The sequence below is a fragment of the Carya illinoinensis genome, chromosome 3, assembly GCF_018687715.1.
Source record: "Carya illinoinensis cultivar Pawnee chromosome 3, C.illinoinensisPawnee_v1, whole genome shotgun sequence".
NCBI classification, from domain to species: domain Eukaryota; kingdom Viridiplantae; phylum Streptophyta; class Magnoliopsida; order Fagales; family Juglandaceae; genus Carya; species Carya illinoinensis.
This window is the reverse complement of record NC_056754.1, coordinates 41,841,148-41,847,147: the sequence shown is the minus strand read 5'-3', so window position 1 is coordinate 41,847,147 and position 6,000 is coordinate 41,841,148. Positions and strand designations below refer to the sequence as shown.

The window sequence follows — 6,000 nt, the reverse complement described above, 5'->3', positions numbered from 1 at the left end:
TTTTCCTTTTGGCTTCAATGCTTTGTTGTTTTAGAATTTTTATTAAGTGTATTAAGAATTGTTCTAGAATTTTATTTCATTAAGTGTAATACCTTAATTTCTTTCAAGTGTGCTAGTTTGTTTCATGAAACAAAGGAATTGTTTTAGAAGTTTTCATTAAGTGTGCTACTTTAATTTATTGCAAGAAGGGTTCGGTTGAGAGCTTTTGTTTTTGATTTTTCTGAAACATCATACGTGGGGAGTAGATGAGTTATTCTAGAGTTTTCATTAAAGGCTTGGAGATTAATTTTCAAGAGTGATAGATGAGAAGTTGTTTCTTTTTGCTTTAGATTTCAATTGAATGGTGAAGGAGAGTTTTCGTCTAGACTTTTCGTTCTCTATTTTATTTAACTTCAGTTTAAAGTTTATGGAATACTTTTGAGATTTTTTTGGCTTAGAAGTTTGGGTAATTTATTTGCTGTTTACTTATTTCATGTTATTTATTTTTCTCACTTCTTTAAGCCTTCATTTAATAGTGATTACAATTGTTATGTGTTATTTTGAGAATTTGTGATTTAAATACAAAGATGAATTCTAGAATCTTGGTTTTGGATATTTTCAATTTTCAATTCATGTTTTGTCAATTACTTTCTAATTTAGTTTAATTCTTAATGTAGTTTTATTAATTTCTGAGTTTAATCTATTAGTTCTTTTACATTCCAATCCGACAATCAAAATCTAAAAACATGAATCTAGTCCATGACTAGTACCCTTTTCCATCCATTGCACATACCATCATTTTATTTTCTTTTTGTGAAGTTTTTCAACTTTTTTCAAAGAGGTTGATTTTTAAGTAACTTTCCCTGAAGAGACGATCTAGGAATTTATTCCTAATTATTACACGACATCCTTCTGCACTTGGGATAGCATTAGTGCTACTCATTTATGAGTGAGTCATTCTACTACTGACTCAATCACAACACTTTCAAGGACATAAAATAAAAGAAGAAAGCTAAATTCTATCCTGAATGTGTCGAAGGCTTGAAAACTAAATTTTCTCCCCCGCAGTAGGCTGTAGCATTGTTCTCAATTATACAAAGTAACTAAAAATGAGCAAAAGAAAACACTTAGAAGAAGCTGAGCAATCAAATAAAATGTCTACAAAAAAAAAAAAAAAAAAAAAAAAAGAGAGAAGTTGTGAGAGAACATACCTGACTGAATTGTGAAGAGGATAACCAAAGAAGAAAAAGAAAAAAACAAAGAATTCTGACCACAAAAACATAAGAGAAACAAGTGATGGATCAGGAAACCAAATCAACTTGCTTCTACAACTGGGTTATTAGTTGGGTCCAACAAGTGGAGAGTAGACTCTTCATATGGGAAATTAGAAATGAAGGGTTTGAGTTTTTGACCATTAACTTTGAATAGGGTACCATTTTGAGGATTCATGATCTCCACAGCACCGAGGGGAAAGAACATACCTGACTGAATTGTGAAAAAGATAACCGAAGAAGAAGAAGAAGAAGAAAAGAATTCTGACTAAAAAAAATAAGAGAAACAAGTGATGGATCAGGAAATCAAATCAATTTGCTTCTACAACTGGGTTATTAGTTGGGTCCAACAAGTGGAGAGTAGACTCTTCATATGGGAAATTAGAAATGAAGGGTTTGAGTCTTTGATCATTAACTTTGAACAGGCTACCATTTTGAGGATTCATGATCTCCACAGCACCGTGGGGAAATAGATTTTTGACCACATGAGGACCACTCCACCGAGATCTTAATTTGCCAGGAAACAATTATAATTTAGAATTGTACAATAACACTTGTTGCTCAGGCTCAAAGGTTTTTCATTGGATATGGTGATCATGAAACTTCTTCATCCTTTCTTTGGACAGCCTAGAATTGTTGTAGGCATCCAATCTAAGCTCCTCCAATTCAGCCATCTACAATTTTCTCATAGAACTAGCTTGGTCAGTGTTGAAATTAAACTGTTTAATGGCCCAATATGCCTTATGCTCTAACTCTACAGGCAGATGGAAAGCCTTCCCATACACTAGTCTATATGGAGACATGCCCATAATTGTTTTATAAGCTGTTCTATATGCCCAAAGAGCTTCAGCTAAACGCAATGACCTGTCTTTTCTATTAGGGCTAACTGTTTTTTCAAGAATGTTTTTTTATTTCCCTATTGGCTAGTTCAGCTTGGCCATTAGTTTGAGGATGATAAGGTGTGGAAACTTTATGATGGATGCCATATTTCCTCATTAAGGCAGATAAATGCTTATTACAAAAATGGGTGCCATTATCACTGATAGTGGCTTTAGGCATGCCAAACCTTACAAAAATGTTTTCCTTTAAATATTTTAAAACCATTTGATGGTCATTATTTTTGCAAGTTATTACCTCAACCCATTTAAAAATATAGTCCACAGCAAGCAAGACATACAAATAGCCATAAGAAGAGGGAAATGGACCCATTAAATATATCCCACAACATTCAAAAGTTTCAATCATTAATATAGGCTGCATAAGTATCATATTTTTTCTAGTGATACTCCCTAATTTTTGACAAGGTTCACAGGCCTAACAAAATCTATATGCATGTTTGAACATAGAAGGCCAATAAAACTCACTTTGCAATACTTTTGCTACTGTTTTGTGAGTTGAAAAATGCCCACTGCAAGCCTCTGAATGATAGAAGGATAACACACCAGAAATCTCAATATTGGGTACACACTTCCTAATAATCTGATTTGAACAATATTTAAAAAGATACGGATAATCATAGAAAAAATACCTAGCTTCAGATTTCAGCCTCTTGATGTCTTGAACAGCCCAATGTGGAGGAGTTTTTTCTGTGACAAGAAAATTTACAAGATCAACATACCATGGTAAAGTGTTAACTGAAAATAATTGGTCATAAGGAAAATGATCTGAAATTAAAGGAGAATGTTTAGAATTCTTAGATGTAAGTTGAGATAAATAATTAGCCAACACATTTTTCACCCCTTTTTATCCTTTATTGTGATATCAAATTCCTACAGTAAGAGAATCTACCTTATTAGTCTTGGTTTTGTATCTTTTTTGGATAAAAGGAATTTGAGTGCTGCATGGTCAGTAAATATGGTGGTAGAAAAGCTAAGCAAATAAGATCTAAATTTATCTAAAGCAAATACAACATTAAGGAGTTCTTTTTATGTGGTAGAGTAGTTCCTTTGGACAGCATTCAAAGTTTTACTAGCAAAATAGATGACATGTGGAATCTTGCTTTTGTGTTGCCCAAGTGCAGCTCCTATTGTAAAGTTGCTAGCATCACACATTAATTCAAAAGGGATTGTCCAATCAGGAGGTTGAACAATGAGTGCAGTGGTGAGGAAAGATTTTAATTGATCAAAACAGTTTTGACATTCACTAATCCATTCAAATTTGACCTTATGCATGAGAAGTTAACAAAGAAGTTTAGAGATATGACTAAAATTTTTTATAAATCTTTTGTAAAAACTAGCATAACCTAAAAAGGAACTAACATCCTTTACATTCCTAGGCGCATGCAAATTTGAAATTAATTCTATTTTAGCCTTATCAACCTCAATGCCTCGTGAGGACACACAATATGTCCAAGAACTATACCCTGCTGTACCATAAAATGACATTTCTCCAAATTTAACATTAGCTATTTTTCCTCACATCTAGTTAGAACAACTTGTAGGTTAGCCAAGCAAGCATATAATGATTTTCCAAAGACTGAAAAATCATCCATAAATACTTCTACAATGTCCTCAATTAAATCACTAAAAATGCTTAACATGCATCTTTGAAAAGTAGTCAGGGCATTACATAGTCCAAATTTCATTCTTTTGAAAGCAAACGTGCCAAAGGGACTATCTCTATTTGATAATACCCAAAAAAATCCATTTAAGAAACAGTAATACTCATGTTCCGCTACTTTCTCTAAAATCTGGTCAAGGAAAGGCAAGGAGAAATGGTGATTCCTAGAGGCTGCATTGAGTTTTCTATAGTCTACACACATTCTCCAGCATGTGGTCACCCTAGTAGGCACTAACTTCCCCTTGTTATTTTCTATCACAGTGATCCCATATTTTTTTGGAACAACTTTGATTGGACTAACCCATTTGCTATCTGCAATAGGATATATGATGCCTATGTCTAAAAGTTTTAAAACCTCAGCTTTCACTACTTCCTTCATCATAGGATTTAGTCTCCTTTGCATCTCCCTAGAAGGTTTTGAGTCTTCTTCTAATTGTATCCTATGAGTCCAAGTAAGAGGGCTTATATCTTTGATGTCAGCAATGGATCAACCAATGGCTACTTTATGTTGTCTCAGCATGGTCAGTAACTTATTCTCTTGGTCAGGGGTTAATTGAGAAGAAATTACCACTAGAAATGAGTTTTCTAGATCTAGATGAGCATATTTCAGTTCTGAAGGCAGGGGTTTTAATTCCAGCACTGGGACTTTTTCGATGGAAGGCTCAAATGCTGCTGGAGGTGTTGGTAGTGGCTCAAATTTGAGCTTCCACTGCACCTCAGTGGGTTTTCCTATAGCACGAACAAAAGACATAATGTCAGTAGGTTCAATTAAATCAAGGGAGTTTTCTAATTCCTCCAATTGCTCATTACTATCATAATTCAGCAAAGAGTTTTCAGAAATAAGAGATTCCAGTGCATTGACTTCTTGAAGATCCTCGAGTTCTTGAGGTTGCCTGCACAAATTGAAAATGTTCAATTCTAAAGTCATGTTCCCAAAGCTTAATTTCAAAACACCATTCCTACAATTAATTATGGCATTAGAAGTTGCTAAGAATGGTCTCCCTAAAATCACAAGTGCTGAAGAATTGGAATGGGCAGTTACTTTCATGTCTAGTACCACGAAATCTACTGGGTAGTAGGGTTTATCTACTTGCACCAAGAAATCTTCAATAATACCCTTGGGTATTTTGATGGATCTATTGGCAAGCTGTAAAATAATAGAGGTAGCCTTTAATTCTCCCAAACCCTGCTGTTCATACATACTAAAAAGGAAGTAAATTAACCCCTAAATCCAAATCAAGTAAAGCATGGCCAATTTTTGAATTTCTAATGACACAAGAAGTAGTTAGTGAACCAGGGTCTTTATACATGGGTGGTGTGTGATTTGCATACCACGAAAGTCCTAGGGTTGTTGGTGCTGAATAGAGGGCTTATTGAGCAGGTCCTGAGACTACTGGCTGCTCATTTCTCCAACCAAAATTAGGATGGTTTCTCCAACCTGGATTATAAGTGTTAGAGTATGGTCCAGAAAAATTTTTAGCTGTCATATTCACATCAATAGATTGGTCAAGTAAGACATCTTTAAAAGCAGGAATTGTTGGGCATGCACCAGTCACATGCCCTGGATCTTCACATATATTACATTTCTCAGAAGTAGATGGTAAGACTTGTAACTTATTGACTCTTTTAAGCTCTATAGATTCAACCTTTTTAGAGAGTAATGCAAGTCTAGCATGTAAATCATCAGATTCTTTCAAGTGATACTTTCCACCCGCACTTGAAAATTTTTTATTTTCAAATCTGTCATACACCTTAGAAATATCCCATAATTGAGCATTTTCAGACAAGTAGTCAAAGTACTCAAAGGCCTCCAAGGATTTTTTTTTATTAAAAAAATCACCATTGCACATAGTTTTCACAAATGATCTCATTTTTGGTTGTAAACCCTCGTAAAAAAAAAAAAAATTATGACCCTCCAATCATCATATCCATGATGAGGACATGCATTCAATAAGTCTATAAAACGTTCCCAGCAATGATAAAATGTTTCTCCATCCTTTTGACCAAAATTCATAATTTGTCTTTTTAAAGCATTGGTTCTATGCATTGGGATTTTTTTTTTTAAAAAAAAAAAATTCAGTTTGCATTTCCTGCTAAGTCCCAATAGACCTAGGCCTTAAGGAATTTAACCAGGTTTTAGCCTTATCCTTTAGAGAAAATGGGAGCAGTTTTAACCTAATAACTTCTTTAG

The 6,000-nt window shown here is 34.1% G+C and overlaps 1 non-coding gene across 1 annotated transcript; it reads left to right on the top strand.

The window, feature by feature from the left end:
• The first annotated feature begins 5,734 nt into the window (after nt 1-5,734).
• Nucleotides 5,735-5,842, top strand: LOC122305898. The gene has a single exon (XR_006241328.1). It is a non-coding gene; the product is annotated as a small nucleolar RNA R71 (small nucleolar RNA).
• The last annotated feature ends 158 nt before the right edge of the window (nt 5,843-6,000 follow it).